Below are 19,922 nucleotides of genomic sequence, written 5' to 3' on the forward strand. Positions count from 1 at the left end.
TCTTGACTCGATATTTTGACTCACTATGTGAATTTTGACTAATTGCTTGGTACCTTCAGGCCACTGGTTTCCGCCAGCAGCAAAGTAAGTGCTTACTTGCAAAAATGTTCGTGAATGAAAATGTGTGTGAAACACCCACTTAAAAATAATGCATAACATAAAGAATACTTATAATTCTAAAATATTTTAAAGAAATTCAATTAAAGCTTTCAGTTTTCACATGGACTGTTAAGGTGATTTCACACCATCCAGAATGTTTCCTTCTCTTCTTCCTAGGGGTTAAATTTATAACAATTTCATGTAGCTTTGCATTCAGAATTTGAATAGGTTTCCGCAAATTCTCTACTAGTTCCTTCAGGATAGGATAAGCTCACTTTCACTTTTACAGCACTATGATGTTTTCATGGATGTGTTTGGTGATTACAGATTTATTACGCTAATTATGAGCTAATGAGCAATGAGCTTTGCAAGGAAATTTGCATCATTTGCTTAAGTAGGACAAATTGTCAGCTTAACCAAGATAAAACATCTCTTGCTGTTTGAGACCCTTTCACTCGCCAACAGAGAAGCCTATCCAAGACAAGTTAAGTCAGAGAAAGGCACTGACTGCTACCTTGAAGACAATATCTCTCCTACAATTTTAAGGAGTTTGCTCGGCTGAGTCCAAATGTCTCTGGAACCCCTTTTAATTAGTGTTCTCTTTTAGCCCACTTCTACAACCCTCTCTTACTATTTCTAAGACAGAGGAATGTGCAGGAAGCTATTGACGAGTCTCCTTAGAAGCAAACAGGAGATTGGGAATAATTTAACATAAAGTAAATGTAGCATAAGTATAGACTTTTTACATCTAGTATTAAGCTTTCTTCTCTTAACACAAATATTTCATTTTAACTTTTTTTCTCTTGGAGCCAGAAAAAAATGGAGGTGTACATATTACTTTCGTTTCTCTTTCCTTCATGTTCTCTCATACAGAAAAACAACTCTGGGATTTGTTTTGGATTTAGATAATCACCACTTTAATAAATAAGTTAAATGCTTATTTTTAGCATTTACTTCTTCTTTTGAAATGTATCCTTCTAATATTATTGTTTTGAAAATTCTGAGAAATGATACAAAATATCATATAAGGGGACCACACTAGGGTGTCCTTAAGAGATTTGGTAGGAGAGGTAAGGAAATTAGTCAGCTAAATTAACTAGTTGTTTCAGAGGACATGAGATCTTTAGTGCCATCGCGTTATGCCTCATTAGCTCCATTAGTTGCTTGACATTGTCATTATTCTACCCACTTCTTTCTGTGCAGTTTCACCGTGTCAGCTTTGATTTCCCCGTACTTATTTTTTTCCAGCTTAAAGCTATTATATCACCTTCCACGAGCATTGATTTTTAGTCAGGTGTCACAAATTTCCCACTCATCATTTCCTCGCAAGCATAAAACTGACTGTTTCGGCTACTCCTGCACCCTTTCATTATTTCAGAATTAATCACTTATTCCTATTGGCCAGGTCTAGCATCCTCCTTCCCTATTAAACTCAGTGTTTAATCTTTAAATGTTCAATTGACAAACATTGAAATAACTTCCTATCAGTGTGCTTTGGCTGAAATCAGTAAAAGGGCAAGGAAGAGATAGATGATACAAGCATTTGTTTTGAACAATCAGACATTTGTAAAGCATCTATTATTTGTCCAGAATTGTAATAGATGATGTTGGAGGTGTGACAGAAATATAAAATATCACCACCACTAATCCTTAAAGTACAGTCACCCCTCAGTAGCCACAGGGTATTGGCTCCAGGAGCCCTCTCAAATACCAAAATCCAATGCTCAATTCCCTTATATAAAATGGCATAGTATTTGCATATAACGTACGGCATATCCTCCCGTATATGTTATAATACCTAATGCAATGTAAATGCTATGTAGGTAGTTGTAAATACCATGCAAATGTTTTGTAAATAGTTGCTGGAACACAGCAAATTCAAGTTTTGCTTGTTGGTACTCTCCAGATTTTTTTTTCCGAATATTTTTGAGCTGTGATCGGTTGAATCCGTGGATGCAGAGCCCAAGGGTACGGAGGGCCAACTGTATTTAAAGTCTTACTATGTGAAGCAATTTTTTTTTTTTTTTGGCAGTATATGGGCCTCTCACTGTTGTGGCCTCTCACGTTGCGGAGCACAGGCTCCGGACACGCAGACTCAACAGCCATGCATCACAGGCCTAGCCGCTCCGCGGCATGTGGGATCTTCCCGGACCGGGGCACGAACCCATGTCCCCTGCATCGGCAGGAGGACTCTCAACCACTGCGCCACCAGGGAAGCCCTCGTGAAGCAATTTTGAAAGGAGGTTTAGAACCTCAACTATAAAGTTTACTCGTTTATGTTTAGCTTAGTCTTAACTTGTCTGGATTGCTTTAAATTTTAGAAAAATTCAGTAAGGCAGTAACTTGGGGTTATTTGGGTTTTTGTTTTTTTTTTTTAACAATGTAAGAAGCAATAGTTTTTAGAACTTCAAACAATGAGTTGATATTTTATAAACAACTAACAAGTGTTGCCAACTGAAAATTTTACTGTAACTCTCACTAGAGGAGCTGACCTGCCCATAACCAAAAATAGAACAAATCTCTTAAAAACTGGTAAGACATACCACTTTCTCACAAATCTTTTAGATTACATTTTGATTCATAAACAAGTCTTTTTCCTCTAGAGAAATAAGAACAAAAGTGAACTTTAGCTTCATATAAAATGACTAGTTTACAGTAGTATCTGTCTTAACTAGCATAAAGGCCATCACTTTTTAAGAAAAGATGGTATATGTTCACATGACACAGCCACATAGAAGTCATGGCAGACATAGACAATATTTCTAAGAAGGAAATAGGAGATAATCACAAATAGAGTCACCTCACCTCGTTTTGTCAAATGTTATACACCTGCAGGTTGGAAGCGATTTAAAAAAAAATGTGCTTTTAGGGGAAAAGAATGAGGAATGGGGGTCAGTAGAAATTTGCATCATGACCCATTGCAGTTCAGATATTTTTAAGCTTCTCTTTGAGATGTGTGGTAAAGAACAGTTTTGAAAGCATGTAATATGTATAAGAAATACTGTAAGAGGAAATGTTATTTCTCCAAAGCATAAGTCAGGGGTTAGATTACAAACGCTGACCAAACCAACCCGAAGGATTATAAAACTGCATAATCTTCACAAGTGGCAAGCCACTTGTCTGTCTCTCTTTTAAAAATAATTCCTCCTTTTCAGGGTCATTTCCAACTTTTTGTTAAGTCCATCCTGTTTCTAGTCCTGAAAGGCAGCAAGCTTTATTGGAAAGAACACCAAGGCGATAGAGTTGTCTGAATAGGAATTCCATGACTCCTTGGGCAGGTAGCAAGCTCGTTTTCTACAGTAAAATGTGAATACTTCTAAAGGCCAAATTTACCTGTATCATAGGAATGCTGTTAAAATCAAACAAGGTAATGGATTTGAAACTATACTTGAAGGAGAACATTTCTCAGATGCCAAGTGATACTCTATTCCCTCCACAAATTGTGAACATCTGTTTCTCTACATTTCCAAATCATGAATTATATGCTTATATTTGGTATATTTAAGCTCAGTTAAACTTGAAAGTGCCATGGGAAATATCATGGAAAAGGTGGTAAGATGCATTTTAGTAAGGAAAACTTAAAGGACTGTCCATCTAACTGCTAAGCATTAATAATGCTTGATCGGATTTTTCTGAAGTTTTCTATTTATTTTTGCTGAATTATACTGGTTGTTGTAAATATGCCCTGTAATTCTCAACACAGTATATCATTTGATGTTACAGGAAATAACTACAAAGTTTCCTTGTATTTTTGTCCCATTGATTCTTATACACATGTAGAATACTTTGGTAAACACCTATCCCTCTGCAGCCTTCCCTTAGGGGAATTTCCTGCTTACACACCTTTTACCATATTATTCATTCTGTTATATAAAATGGCAGCATAGAAAACCTACTCTACAAATAGTAATACAATACCAGAAGATCATATAGCTAGAGTAGATGATTTTTCCTTTTTTTTTTTGGTAATTACACTTAGCAATTTTAGAAATTCCAATTTACTCTATGACTTATTAAGACAGAATAAAATGCAATATTTGGCAGAAGTTTATATATTCAGTACATATTTTTCAGCTGCAACACCTAATAGTGCTTGGCAGCAGTGGTTCTATTACTTGAAAGACAGCAAACATTTCTTACCCGATTAATGTGACTCGGAATTACTGTTTTATCTGATCCTATGTATATAGACAGACCCCACAAAAAGAACATAGTGCTATTAATGCATTGGCATTTCTCTTCTGGAGTAACTATCTTCAATCTTAATGGGAAACATCTTAAAGAAAATGCATCTTCAGGGCTTTCAACATGATGCTCCTTTCGGAATGTGCATAGTGACCTAAACATCTATTTCCTCAATACATGTTTGTGGATTCAAAGTTAAAATTCTTTTATAACTAATGAATCTCCCAGTCAAGATATCTTAAGATAAAGGCCTAGCTTTTCCAATGAGGTACAGAAATATGAGTCTTGCTTAAGAGTATCTTGCATCTATGCTAATATTGCACAAGATTCCTAATCACCCACAAAATTTGCTCATCACCCCCATGGAAACAGGAGTAGATTAAAATTATTGCAGTAATGCCTCAAAACTATAGCAAATAATGCAAAATATTAGCTTCTTTGTCTTGGTATTTCTCCTAAAGTCCAACCATGAATGTCTCCAGAACTTGCTAGTTCTAACAGAATGAGACTCTGCCTTTCCTGGATCCTTTTCTTCCTCTTCCTTTTTTAAAGTAAAATTGCTATCTAGCTATCTAACTATGTATCTTAATTTTAAACTTGTCCCCCAAACCTTCAATTCCTTAATTTTACTTAAGACCTTCATTCTCACGTGGCTGCTACTTCACACTGGTTTTTTTCCCTAAATCATTCCTTCCATCAAATAATTAAGCTGATGAACAATATTATATATAATGTGCAGTAAAGTTTATTTAAAACAGAAAAAGATATGAACTGAAACAACTATAATGAAAAATAATTGAATATATAGGAAAACATATGGAAAGTCCACTGCATAGTAACCAGAATTGAAGATACCCAATAATTGTTCAGCATTATTCTTCCATACTCTCCCCACTCATCCCTGTCAAAATATTTAATGATAAGCTTAAGGCATTATAAGAAATTGAAATCCCTCTTGAAACAGACAAGATTATATTCCAAATAAATTTTTATGTTATACTTTATGCAAAATCAGCATAAAATCCATTTCCAAAGGTGCAGGGGAGAAGAGGAAAAAGAAGGGTAGAACATTTCATTTAGTTAAGTAGACTAAGCCAGCCTTTGAACCCTAGCAGCAGTCTTTTCCTATTCCCAGAAAATTAAGGGATATCAGGCCCCAGCAAATTCCCTAATAATGTCAGTTTATTTTATGTATTGTATTTTGTTATTCTATATTGTTTTAGTTGCATTTTTCATCTGGGTTCTGAATATCTTTGGTCTTAGCTACCATTTCTTGCTCCACCACTAATATTCAAGACCCTTTTTTCCTGCAGATATGTTCATCTAAATGCTACTACCTCAAGTCCATTCTCTAGTAGGTCTGTGTCTTTATTCCTGTCGGTTTCCATTGCTGGGATCACATAATTCTTTTCTGAAAATCCCTTAAGTGCCTGAAGTGGGTTTTGAGGTCATCCGTCAACATTCCCATTATTATTCCTGGCTATTGCTCTACTTCTGTCCTACTTGCTTCTTCATGACCTGCCTATAAACCTTTAGCCATACTCTCATCTACACTCATTTCTAAACTTTCAATACTCAGCTCAAAATCCACTTTATTCATAAGCTTTTCTCATTTTAGTAAAGGCAAATGAAGCCCTTGGGCCATTTTCAGAGGGAACATTGCACACTTGGTTCCAACTTGACCAGTGCACCCTTTTCCTTACCTAAAGTGAGTTTAGAGATATATTACATACAGACACATGAACACGATCACATGTATTTGACTCCTCTTTCATTAGATTATCTCAAGTGTAGAGACTGCCGTATAACACATACCTTAGGCTCCTCTCCATAGCACAAATGCATGGATATAAGCAACAAACTCTCAAACATATTTTAGGTGATTCATAAATAAAACATATGTTGATCTAGAACCAGGTGCATAGATCTATAGTTGAGATCTCAAACACTAGCCTTCTCTTATTTGTCTACAGCTCTCTAATTACCTCATTAATTCTGTCTCCCATCTTTCTAAAGGACCGGTAAGGATTACCAGATGTGTAGGAATATGACACTCTGCATTGGCAAGGGGGGCAATGAAAATGCAATCTTTGGAAGAATTGTTTTTCTGTATTCTTTCTTTTTTTTTTTTTTTTTTGTGGTACACAGGCGTCTCACCGTTGCGGCCTCTCCCGCTGCGGAGCACAGGCTCCGGACGCGCAGGCTCAGTGGCCATGGCTCACGGGCCCAGCCGCTCCGCGGCATGTGGGATCCTCCCAGACCGGGGCATGAACCCGCGTCCCCTGCATCGGCAGGCGGACTCTCAACCACTGAGTCACTAGGGAAGCCCATTTTTCTGTATTCTTTTGTATGCTTTTATTGTTGCTTCTGTACTAGGTAGTAGTATCATCACTTGTAGTGTTTGGTTTACTTTTTCCATAGTCTTTCTAATCTTTGGTAACAAAGTCACATCTGCTTGATCACCAGTTTATTAGCTTGGCCATAGACATCTTGGCACCAGAGCCCAACTTAGGATAAAACCACAAGTCTAAAGTCTTATTAGAAAATATCACTTGATTCATGGAGAGGCAGCTAGTCACAAGCTACTGATAGAGATGCCGTCTTGTTACCAGTTTGTCTTTGCACACAAGGCCGTCTCTATATCCTCTGCACACCACATGATGAGTGCTTTGGATCCCTGGTAAGTTAGCCTAGGTGTGAAGTAATTTCAAGTAAGGTGAACTCAAACGTTCAAATAACAACCAACCAAGATGACCGTGGAATTGGGAAATGGGATGCTGAAGTGGGGTAATTTTAAATGGCATGAAGTCCCTGAATAAGATCAAAGAAAGTTCCCTTTTCAGCTGATACCACTTCTGGGGTGGGAAATGCCATCTTGCTGTGGTCAGGATTAATTGTCTGCACAAGCCTGAGACAATTCTTATCTCTGGTTCTACAGCATGAAAGCCTTTGAAACAGACGTGGGTTACCCAAGAGGGTGCTGCGACAGAGTGGATAGCAGGGAATAGTGGCAGCTCTGCCAGTTGAGTAGTTCTGGTTAGGCATGTTTCAGGGTTATGTATGATGGCATTAATCTATAGTAGGAAAGTTGGGTCTGGCTCATACTTCTGATTTGGAAAATTACTTCTAACATTCTCTTTCTAATTATACATCCAGATAATTTTTTTTTTAATAAAATTGAGGTCTGAGGGTTTAGCAAAAGTCAAAAGTCTCCTTCTCACCAAATATAGCTCAAGAACTTCATGTATACAAACTCATTCCTTCATTTAGTCAGCTGTAGTTCTTTAAAATATAATTCCGTTACTTTGGAGATTTTACATGCAGTGTCCTAACTAAAAAAACCCTTCCTCCTCCTTGTCTCCATCATAGGTCCATTTTGTGCCTTGCAAACTTCGCATATAACTCACTTCATAATTTTGTTTCCTATTCTCATGTCTTTATTCCTTAAAAATAAATACTGTGGAAACAAATAGACAAATATTGTTGGAAACAACAAAGTACCTCTCAGTGGTAAAGATAAAGAATGATAGGCAAGAAATAGGCGACAGACTTAAAATTCATGGAAAGAGAAGATAACACCCTCCTCAAGGTGATGTTCATCAAAAATTCACAGAACGACATCAACAACAAATGCAGGGAATGTGTATGTCACTGGTTTAAATTTCATAGAAACCCAATGTCTCTTTGAATTCAGAGCTATAAGGGACCTTCAGTACCAAGTTGACCCATTTCTTCATCTTACCAATGAAAGAACTGAGGCTCAGAAATACCAAGGGATTATCCCCAGGCTATACAGCTAGTGAGATCTGCCTCCAGATCCTGCTATCACTTCAGCTCTCCTTGTAAACAACCACAAAGTCTCCCATAGAATAGTGAAAGAGAATTTAAAAAAACAGTAAAAAAAAAAAAAAATTGGGGGACTTCCCTGGTGGCAGAGTGGTTAAGAATCCACCTGTCAGTGCAGGGGACACGGGTTCTATCCCTGGTCTGGGAAGACCCTACATGCTGCGGAGCAACTAAGCCCGTGCGCCACAACTACTGAGCCTGTGCCCTAGAGCCCATGCACCACAACTACTGAAGCCCGCGCACCTAGAGCCTGTGCTCCGCAACAAGAGAAGCCAGCACAATGAGAAGGCCACACAAGGCAACAAAGACCCAACCCGCCACAACTAGAGAAACTCCCAACGTAGCCAAAAATAATAAATAAAATTAAAAAAAAAATTGGAGGATGGAAGCCTATTCAATAACCTGACCTAGATTCTAGTTATTCCAATCACATCACTTTTTAATAGAGTATTATAGAATGATTTTAAGTAAACAGGACACATTATTGTGACTCACCACAATCATATACAATCAGTTAATACCTCCTAGGAAGGAACTAGAGATTCAAAACTACATAGGCAGTTTTCCAATATATTCTTTTTCTGACACCGTACTGTCCCCAAATGATTATTTTTCAGGGCTTACAACATTCTTAAATTTTAGACCATTTGAAACTTAGGGCTTCTTTTTCTTTGAAAAGATAATTCCAATGTAATCTGTTTTGGGAATCAAGACAGGACACTAAGGAAACTGCTGCACCCACAGAAAATTTTTTGCATGATGTCTGATAAGGCAGTTACCAATTGCTATCTTAAGATGTGAAATCATCTGGGAATCTCCCAACATCCCTTAACGAGCGACATATAACCAGGGCAAGGAACACTATTGCATTCCTCATTAACCAACCAGGGCCATTTGATAATTGGGATATCATCTGGAAGGGACAGACATTCAGGATGCCTGAAATGTAAAGTATATTCAGGCTTGCTTGCCTGGACAAATCCCCAGTGGAAGAAAATGTATAAAGCAGCTACTTGGATGCCATGTAAGGAGTTACTAGCCAGCTGAGCGGAGTGAGTGACATTTGGTTGGGGAAGGGTGTGGGCACAGTACTCCAGGCAATCTGGCTCTCATCTTCTCTAGTATTTATTTGGCAAACTCAGCCATCGTTCCTCACTACACCCCCTCATATCTGAAGCAGTCATCTTGGGGTGAGATGATTTATTATAGATTTCACATTGCATTACCTAAAGAGCTTTCCATGGAGAACAGATCCTCCTGGGAAACATGGCCAGGTCAAAGAGGAAGGAATGGAAGCAGCAACCCTGAATGGGCCTGATCGCCCTCAACCAATTCTGGCTTCCTTGTGTTCCTGAGACCTTTCTTTGTACTTTCCATGAGCCCTAATCAAGTTGCAACCTCTTTAGATAGGACAAAGAGAACACATAATGAGACAGAAGCTCCATTTTCCTTAAGAAGCTGAGGAGCTATGAGGGCTAGAAGGAAGAAAGGCAGCCAGTCATCTTCTTTGTTTACGGCTTCTATTTAGGGGAAGGTCAGGGTTTCCTAATCTTGATAAAGGATGGTAAGGAGAGTGCCTATTCCCAGCTGACTCCTTAGTTTTTAGTTTTCTTTGTTTCTTCTGTGTCTGACCTGCTTTCTTCAGGTCAAAGTTAGGGAATCAGCTGTAACAGTGCAGCAGAGTTCAAAAGAAGGAAAGACGTGTGCACACACAAATATGCACACACACAAATGGGGGCTGCTTTGCTACCCCGGTGTCACAATCAGCCTTTTGATTTCCTTTGTGATTTAATCAGGACCATAAGTAGGGCATGTGACTAGGACAAGGAGGTTACCGTTTGAAAGTGGTAATGGAATGGGTTACATTTGTTCCATTTCCTATGATCTTTACATTCATGAGATCATTATCATGAAAACGGATTTGTGCCGTGCCATTTCCTGTTCTTGTTACAATCTTTATCATGGCAAGAAGGTACCAGGTTTTAACGCCTGGTGTTATATTTAACTGTTATCAATAACTGCTGTGTAGTGTGACTTTTCATCCCATATCATGGCTGTGTGCCCCCAAAGTAAAGGTAGTGCAGTCTGGGTATTTGAATGATGATATACTGAGTTGTCTTGAGGCTCTAAAATATCAGGGGAGGGACACACATCTTCCTTCTATATCCCAACCTAACCAACAGGAGAACTTTCACAAGAGACTCTGACTTGCTGCTGTACCTTCCACGGAGACTTCAGATGCCCACTTTTCTTATCCCTGGCTCTTTAAAGCCCAAATGACACTCCTAGTGACAGTCAGATTGTATAACTTAAGGGGCAAGGCAGTGCAGTTTCCAATTATCATCATGGACTAGAATCAGAATAGCTAATGGTACAACACTTTCAAGCTCTCCTTTTTTTTTTTTTTTTTTTTGTAAAGTAGGTTTAGTTCTTGTGAAAGCTGCTGAATTGACAGCTCAGGATACTATGGAGAGAAAAATTATAAGCTTTCCTTCTTTGCTAGTACACCTTCGGCCTGCCCTGGAGGGAATGTCTCAAGAAGAAAAAGGTTAGTTCTTTCTCCAGATACTTTTAACCTTTAATTCAGAAGTAGGAGTATTATCCAAGCTGCTTATTATGAAGAATGTATCAAGATGTGGCTATTTTCCCTAAGATCAAAGCTAAAATGGACGGATCATTTCATATAGGCAACTACAAAGTCACTCAGCTAGAGCCAGTTCTGAAACCATGTGTGTCTTCTCATAAGTGAACTCCTGAGTGCTCCAAGTGAGTTTTGCAACACACTGTTTGTGGTTAAAGTTTTAAGAACTCAACATTTAGAGGAAGATAGGGTAGAGCATTTGTTTCACATCCAGCACTTATGAAGAATCCAGTCATTGCCAATGATGACCCAACTGTATTTCTTGATAGCAGTGCTCAGAGCAGTGGGGCTGACTAGGATGACCTAAAGACTTTAGCCTTAAGTTGAAGGATGGTGGGGTATTCACAGTCTTCTACAACTTGGTAGGGGTAAACATTTCCATCCCTTTTTTTATACAAGACTCAGCTGATATTCATAAACTTTGGGGTGAGAGTTCATTGATGCCTGCCAGGAGGGTTCTGAAATTCCTGAGATTCTATATAAATTTTTGTGAGCATAGAAACTTTTTTTTTCTACCAAGAGTGTACCTTCCTAATTTTTATCCGATTTTCAAGGAGATCTGTGACATCTCACATTTTAAGAGCCACTACTTTAGACCGCCACGTCTCATTCCTCACTTTTCTCCAGTTCTTGGACCAATTGTCACCAGCCCCACTCAGAAAATACTTAGAAAAAAAGGCAGTAGATCACTAACAATACAATAATGTTTTCTTAAAGGGAGACAGTACATCTACAATAATGTACATGCTCATCTGCTAGCTCCAGCCACTTTAAGGAAAAGAATTCCCTTAAGGAACACTCTCATTTTAAGAAAGAAAGAAAAATATCTTCCAGCTTATAAAGGATGGAAGTCCATTATCAAATATGACAATTCTCTGAGAAACAATACGTCCGTGCCAATATAAACATAACCACATTGTGTGCTCTGATTTTTAGAAAAGGAGAGAAAAAGAAGAAAGAAGCTAAAGAGAACGGCTCCTCCTTTGCCACCTAATATCATTCTGGGGAGTTCATAAGGTTAGGAACTTGACACTGGTTTCGAGTGGAAGCCAGTTAAGCAGGATTTCTTTGCCCTCTGGACAAATGGTTGGCCTACTTCAGGAATTTTGAATAATTATTGCTGTCCTCTTCAGCCAGAAGTTTACCTTTCACAAAGAGTAGAGCTTGTGGCATTAACTTAATCCCATTGCCTGAGTGCACAAAGTCAGTTTTGCTCTGCAGAGTTATTATTCCTAATTTATGAGTCTGAGACCTATTATATCTCACTGCTTGAGTCCTCACGTAAAGGAAGCCCTCATGGGCTTGCTTAGAGCTGACATAAAGCCCAGTACCCTGCCCTTCCGGGAAGGAAATCCCCTCACAAATACAGAGCAGTAGAGAGAACATATTGTTCCTGCTGTGTGCACTGTCGTTTTTCTCTAAGGAGTGTGGGGGCAGCAGTTATGTGCCTGCAACCATGACACTCCGGGATTTTTCATCCTTGCTCTCTCCCCGTGAAAACGACTCATAGTAATTCCCATAGAGATAGCCTTAGAGTAGCTGAACGATCTACACCCCAGCAAGAGTAAGAAGTCAGTTGTCTGCACTGAGATCATTGCTGTCTTCTTACGAAACAGGTAGTTAAATGAATTAAATTCTTCCGTAGTCTGTTGTTGAACAAAATTAGCATCTAAGTGGGTTTGAAGAAGACATGGTCTTGGCAACCACTGGCCAAAATAGCCAGCAGTTTTATTTTCTTCAGAAAGGCAAGGTTCCCTTCATTTTTAAGTCCCTCTTATTATTCCTTGGTGATTTCTATTGTCTTGGAATCATTCTCAACCATACGTAACAAGTACTGTTAACCATGTGGAATTACCCATCTAAATTCCCAGGGAACAGAGAGTAGCTGTGAATATTTTTATACGCCTACTATATTATTGCCTTCATGCTGCCTCGGATTATTAGAGTAATTTTACCAAGAATCCCCAAGCAACTGATATCTCAGGAATTACTCTGTTTCTAATAGGAAGCCTATTAACTCTGAGGGAAAGTACATTAAAGTATTGTTCCACAAGTGCTGTATTGACTTAAAAATGTGTATGTACTCTGATCTAGTATAGAAAAATCTTCTGTTTTTTGGTAATCTGTGAGGGTTTTTAAATTTTGCAGTGTGTGTGTGTGTGTGTGTGTGTGTGTGTGCACGCCTTCACGTGCACGCGCATGTTTTCAAAACATCAATCAAGGCATTTAGTCTTCCAGCCCAGTGAAAACAACATACCACAGCATGAATCCCTAACGTTTTTGCAACCTATGCAGTTGACTTTGTATCCAGTTAAGAAGGCAACAAGATTAGTGTTTTGCATAGTTAAGTTTTCCAATACTTTTGACTCATGTTTGTTGATTGCTTTATCATCTCAGTACCAAAAAGGGTTTCTAGATTTTTAAAAATATAGTTTTCAGGTCACTAAACATGTGATCTTTTACACAATTCACCTTAGTACCTTATCACTCAGACTTTGCAATTGTATCTTTATATCACCATTTCACAGACATATTCAACAGTAAGAAAACGGTTTTAATGACATTTACCAAGTGTTCTGAGCTCTTTAGATAAAATTAAGTACCCACTTAAATTTGTTGAGGCCTGTTTTGTATCCTCAGAGTTCATCTGTGTTGTCCCATAAGGCCTGATTTCCTTCTTTAAGGCTGAGTAATTTTCCTTGTGGTATGCACATACAATTTTCTTTATCCACTCATCTGTTAATGGACATTTAGTTTGTTTCTACATCTTGACTCTTGTACACCAACAGTGTAAAGGGTTACAATTTCTCCATATCCTCACCAACACTTATCTTTTATTTTTTGATAATAGCCATCCTAACAGGTATGAGGTGATGTCTCATTGTGGTTTTGATTTGCAGGCCCCTGGTGACTAGTGATATTGAACTCATTATCATATACCTGTTGGCCATTTATGTCCTCTTTGGAGAAATGTCTACTCAAGTCCTTTGCCTGTTTTTTAAAATGAGATTTTTATTCTATTGAGTTGTAGGAGTTGAAGTGTCCAGACTTGATATTCAATAAGATAAGTTCCTAAGATAATGATTTTTACATAATACTTTTGTTGGGACCATTTAAATGAACGCTTAATGGGAAATGGGAAATTTTTTTGCCTAAAATGGTGTTAGAGGCAAAGTTAAGTCCTGTGCTAGCTTTTGTGAATTTTAAGTAATTGTGTTCTCTGTTTTACCTTGATTCTCATCAGTGTATAAAGCCAATATACAAAACAACCCTCCTGGGATGGCTTTGGAGACAAACACTCAGGTCTGCCTTAAGACAGGCCTTGCTGATCAGCTTCAAGGAGCTAAGCACCTTTAGCATCCACTGCGGCATTTAAGCCAAGGCAAGGTTTTTCCTAGATAACCCTAGCCAATGACTGACCATGGCAAGGCTCCTAAATCCTGGCCATTCTGCCTCATGAAGGGCTCCTCTACAGGCAATCTATGACACGGCTCCCTGAGACATTCTCAGAGCTGCACAGTAGTCTGTTCTGACCTAATCCTCCTTCCCTTCCTCCTCTCCTCTCACAGGTCTCAAACCTCTGTATTATTTCAAGGCTTTCACTGCCTACTCCTGCTCCCTCTTCATTATCCTTGAAAGGCATTATCCCAATTAATCTCTTGTACTTCTATCTCCATATTATGGTCTGCTTCTCAGATGACCTAACCAGCACACATCCCTTGAGTCCCAAATCCCTCTTTAGCTGCAGCCCCATTTCTTTGTTTCATTCTGCAACAGAACTTTGCACAAGAGCCATCTAACACTGTGGTTTCTACTGCCTACTTCCTGCTTACTCGTTAACTCCCATCTATCTGTCTTCTATTACCAATGTTCCACTTGAAAAGTTTTCTCCATTGAAGCAATCTATCTCCACATTCCAAGCCCAATGGATATTTTCCTGTCATCTTATTTTGTCTCAGGGAGATTTGATATTTAAGGGGATTTAAAAAAAGCAACTTTTCATTTACAAATTAGAGAGCTAATATCAGGTCCTAACTAAGAATATTGGCTTTGGAATTAGATAGCTTTGACTCCTAGATCTGCCACTTATGAGCTGTGTAAACAGGCAAATTGGTTAACTCACTGTGCCTTGGTTTTTGTACCTGTAGAATGGGGTAATAATAGTACCTACCTCTTGAAATTATGAGGATTAAGTTATTTTAAGGCAATTAAAACAGTATTTGGCACAGGAATTACTAGCAATCATTGATATTATTCAACAACACATTCTTGTGTTGTTTTTTTCTCCTACTTCTGAGTGCTCTGTCTCTATTCTTCTTTCCTATTTCCTTCTTATGAGACCTCTAAATGTTGGAGTGCTACAGAGCTTGATCAAGTGCCTACTTTTCTAGCTATACTTTCTCCTAGCCCAGTGAATTTACGTACCACCTAGATGCCAACAGCTCCTAAATATATGTCTTTATCCTTGACCCATATCCAACAACATTTGACATTTCTACTTGTATATTATAAACATGTCAAGTTTAACATATCAAAAACAGAACTCCTGATAACTCCCCATCTTGTCAAACCCTGTGCTGAGATTCCCCCCTCCAGTAATTTTTCTCACGTGCTCAAGTTTAAAATCTAAGAGTCTGATCTCTCCCTTACTCCTTCTTTCTACTACCACCACCTTCATCTAAACCACCATTACATCTAGCCTGGATTATGGAAATAGCCACCAGCCTGGGCTCCTAGCTTTCACTTTTGTTCCCCTCTGCAGCAGATTCAGCTCACAATTGCCAAGTGTGTCATTTTCATATGTAGTAAAATTATGTCACTCCCCTCCTTAAAATCCTTCTTTGGCTTCTGATTGAATTCGGGATAAAATCTAAACATTTTCCTTTGTACTGCATAACATCATCTGATCTGGCCCCTGCCTACTTCACCATCATCTCCTTCCAGATTCACTTACTTGTTATGTTCGCAGTGGTCTACTCACTGGTTTTTTAAGGTGCTAAACTCTTATCTGCCTTGGGGGCCTTGGGTTTGCTTTCCCCTCTCAATGCATTGCTCTTCATTGGCTTTTTACTTGGCTGGTTACTTCAAATTTCAGGTTTCAGCTCAAATGACACTACCTCCAGGAGACCTCCCCTGACCAGCTATAGAAAGGAATATACTACCCTTGTTCATTATTCTTTGGCTTTTTCTAGTATGCTTGAAAATCTTAAAGTTTGCTTATTATCTGTCATTCCTCACTAGACTTTAATTTGCTTCAGGGGAAAGACCTTACCTGTCTTATTCACCTCTATATACCCACCGCTTAACGCAGTGCCTGGTACACAGCAGGCTCTTCATAAGTTTTGGCTCAATTAATAAATGACTGAGTCTGGCAGTGAACATTTTAGCAAAAGAATGGCATAACAATGATTAACAATTTAAGGGGATCAGTCTGGACAACAGAATTTTCACAGCTCTTATTGCCTGCATTAGAAATTGTGGAAGTCAGGCAGATGAAAAAATGGTAATATTAAAAAATGTTTAAAATAGAAACTAACATTTAAAAAATTAAAATGCTAACATTTTGGTCATGGGTTCCTATATAAAACTTGTGTTAAACTTTATGTAGGTATTGGGGTGAAGGGAAGTTAACATTTCTTAAACATCTACTATATGCCTAGAACTTAGCTAGGTACTTCACATAAATAAAATATATATGTATACATATTTATCAGAACACATTTACTTTCTACTTTCATATTAGATTAAAAGCAAGCTATAGTATTGAAGTGTAAAATTTTTGCAATCTAATACTTTTCATTTTACGATTGTAAAATAATACTTGATACATTTCATACATAATATGAAAATTGACAGCTTAGTAAGAGCTCAAGAACCTATAAAGCTATTCTGCATTGGGGAGATATGTATTAAAATGTAAAATGCATTGTCAGAAATAAAAATTGCCATATATCATTATAAGTAGAATACTCCTCTAAATATTTTCAGTAATTACATAAGGTAAAGGGAGGCATTTAAAAGATAATAATGACAGCTACCATCTAAATATTTGCTCTATAGAGATGGCAGAATTTGCCGTAGGACTTCAGTGAGGTAGCTGACGGTCCATTTTACAGATTTAAAAAACTGAGTCTTAGAAAAGTTGAGTAGTTTGCCTAAATGCACCCAGTAATTATCTCAACCAAGATTTGAATCCAGGTCACTCTGACTGCAAACCACTGTTTTGGACTGAATGTCAGATATTGAAGCCCTAACCCCCAATGTGATGATATTTGGAGGTGTGGGCCTTTGGGAGATAATTAGGTTTAGATTTGGTCATGCGTGTCAGGCCCTCATGATGAAATTAGTGCTCTTGTAAGAAGAGAAAGATAGGTCTCCCCCCTCCCCCTTTTCTCTCTCTCTCTCTCTCCAGAAACTTGCATCAGAGGAAAAGCCATAGGAGAACACCACCAGAAGTTAGCTATCCACAGCCAGGAAGTGAGCTCTCACCAGGAGCAAATCTGTGAGCACCTTGAGCTTGGACTACCCAGTCTCCAGAACTGTGAGAAATAAGCTTCCCTTGTTTAAATCATCCAGTCTTTGGTATAGTGTTACAGTAGCCAAGCAGAGTAAGACTACCACATTGTTAAGCAATCATTATATTAGCTCTACAGCATGAAAAGAAAAGTCATCTTAATGAGAAAAAGCCAAGTTCTTTACTGCTCCAGCTCTAAAAGTAAAATCCACAAGGGACTTTTCTCTTGGTTCAAATAATATTTTATTAGAAATTAAGTTATAAAAGTATATGATGAGTTTAGTCACCAGAGAGACCCAGATCTCTCTCTGCAGAGCTGTGGTTGGAGCTCTGTGGGGATCTTTCAGTGTATTAGACTACAGCCAACTCTCTGGGGTGCCTTGCTTTCATGAGCACTAAAAATCTATACAAGTGAAGAGAGGACTTGAAAGACCCTTCGTGAGCTGACCCAGAGTCTGAACATTCCTTGCCTATGCTCCCTACTAGGAGATTCTGACTTGATCAATCTCAGAGTTTTGCTCATAGCCAGCTGCAACTGTACATGCTGCACAGGTGGTACTTTAAGCTCCCAGAGGGATGAAATGCCTCATCACTCAGCAACCACATTGGCAGACTAAAGGCTGACACTGATTGGCTCTGAACAAATGAGTAAGTGTCCAAATCTCGGGGGGGGGGGGAAATAGGATAGAAAAAAAAAAGCCCCTTTTAACCCAATCTTTCACAGACCGGTAAGATAAATGCAAATCCATTTGCAGTGGGAAATCCAATCACTCAAATGAGGGTCCCAACAAAGTCATCCTTAGAAAATGACACATTATTTTATTCATTTATTCAATGTTTACTGAGCCCCTAGTATGTGCCAAACACTATTCTGGGCCCTTGGGGTACAGCCTGAATGAAAAATCTCTGATCTCAAGGAGAAAGGCAAATAGATAATATGTTGTGTAGTGATAAGTACAAGGAAGAAAAGTAAAGTAGAAAAAGTATGCAGTGAGGAGGGAAATGGATGCTGTTTCTACATGGTGGACAGGGAAGGAAGGCCTATTTGATGAGAGACCTGAAAGGTAGGGCGAGCCATCCTGATATTTGTGGAAAGAGACTAGCAAGAGCAGGATGCTACATGAGCCATTTGAAGACATGAGTGGTTGGAGCAGAGAAGAGGGAAAAGAGGTGATGCAAGGGGTAGTCGAGCCAAATAAGGGATCACCTGAAAAGCTGTGCTAGGACTTTACTGAGTGAAATGGGAAATGATTGGAGGGTCTTCAGCAAAGGAGTAACATGATAATGGGTCACAACTTAAAGGAACCACTCTGGATAAAATACAGGAAGCAAGGAGGAAGGAAGCTGAGAAATTAATGGGAACCTTCTTCAGTTGTTCAAGGAAGAGTTGATAGTTTGAACCAGAAATAAATGCAGGGGAGGTCATGAGAAATGGTCAAATCTGGACATACCTTGAATGCTGAAGGGACAGGCTTTGCTGAAAGCTGGGATAAGGGATGTGATAGATCAAGAGGGTGGTTTAAGAAAGTTGAAGAGACAATTTGATGAAAGTCAAAAAGTTGAGTTCTTCTGTCAACCTGTTAATTTTGAGATACCTTTAGATATCCTAGTGGAGTAAACAGTTGGATATAAACTTTGGGAGTTCAGAGGGAAGGCCCACACTGAAGACATAATTTTGGGAATTGTCCCAAATAAGGGTTGTAGTTAAACACATGAGCCTAGAGAGAACATCCAGGAAGTGAGGCTCAAGGGTTAACAGCTAACAGTGGAGAGTGGTTAGTATGTGCCAGGCATTATTCTAGGTGCTTTACTTACATTAAACTCAAGTCTCACAATGCTATGAGGTAGACACCTTTTGTGAGGAGACCGAGGCACAGAGAGGTTTAGTAACCTGTCAGCTCACAAAGCTAGATAAGTGGAAGAGGCACGATTCAAACACAGCTAGATACGTTACAGAGTCTTGCACAGAGAACGCTCAGGTTATGTATCACCAATTTCAGACCTTGTATCTGCTTCAGCTTCTGCACTCCCCAGTGACAGTCAGAACAGAGAATAAAAAACAAAGGTCAGAGTTTTGTGCCATTTAAATTCTAAGCTTGTATAATTATCAACACTAGAAATTGGAAGAGTCAAACAAGTTCTTAAAGCGCACGCGCGCGCGTGCGCGCGCGCACACACACACACACACACACACACACACACACACACACACAAATCAAACAAACCTTTCCTTAAAGGAAAGGCAAACAATCTCAGGAAAGAAATGAAGACACTTTTATTTTATTCAATTTACCCAATTCCATCTATAGATTGTAAGATGCCTTTCAGTTTGAGAGATCTAAAAGGAGAAAAATGTGGGTCTTAGAATTGATGAAATGTAATATTTTAGCTTTTTACAGCTGTCCAGTTTGTTTTGTTAACTGAGTTCTGAGCATTATTTTGCCAGAATTATATTGTTCTTAATATATGCTCCATGATATTAAACCACAACGCCTTCCCTTTAGTAGGAATGACTTTCTTCCCAACAATATTATTTGTAGGGAAATAAAGCCACAATTTTTAACCCTTTAGTTATCTTATTGTATATAATATTTCAGAGTGATGTTCATAATAATGGCTGATGATAGGCATAAACAA

General features: G+C 38.6%; 1 protein-coding gene across 15 annotated transcripts in view; it reads left to right on the plus strand.

The window, feature by feature from the left end:
• The window catches only part of IKZF2 (IKAROS family zinc finger 2), a 227,721-nt gene extending 208,235 nt beyond the window's left edge, over window positions 1-19,486 (plus strand). For all 15 annotated transcript variants that reach the window (XM_089916418.1, XM_089916416.1, XM_089916413.1 and 12 more), the window contains one exon: window positions 1-19,486. This exon is cut by the window's left edge and continues 38,396 nt beyond it. The gene's annotated coding sequence lies outside the window, so the exon portion shown is untranslated.
• Window positions 19,487-19,922: the final 436 nt, after the last annotated feature.

The sequence above is a fragment of the Delphinapterus leucas genome, chromosome 8 (genome assembly GCF_059928025.1).
Source record: "Delphinapterus leucas isolate spDelLeu-1000000601 "Yukka" chromosome 8, BTC_Dleu_Yukka2, whole genome shotgun sequence".
NCBI classification, from domain to species: domain Eukaryota; kingdom Metazoa; phylum Chordata; class Mammalia; order Artiodactyla; family Monodontidae; genus Delphinapterus; species Delphinapterus leucas.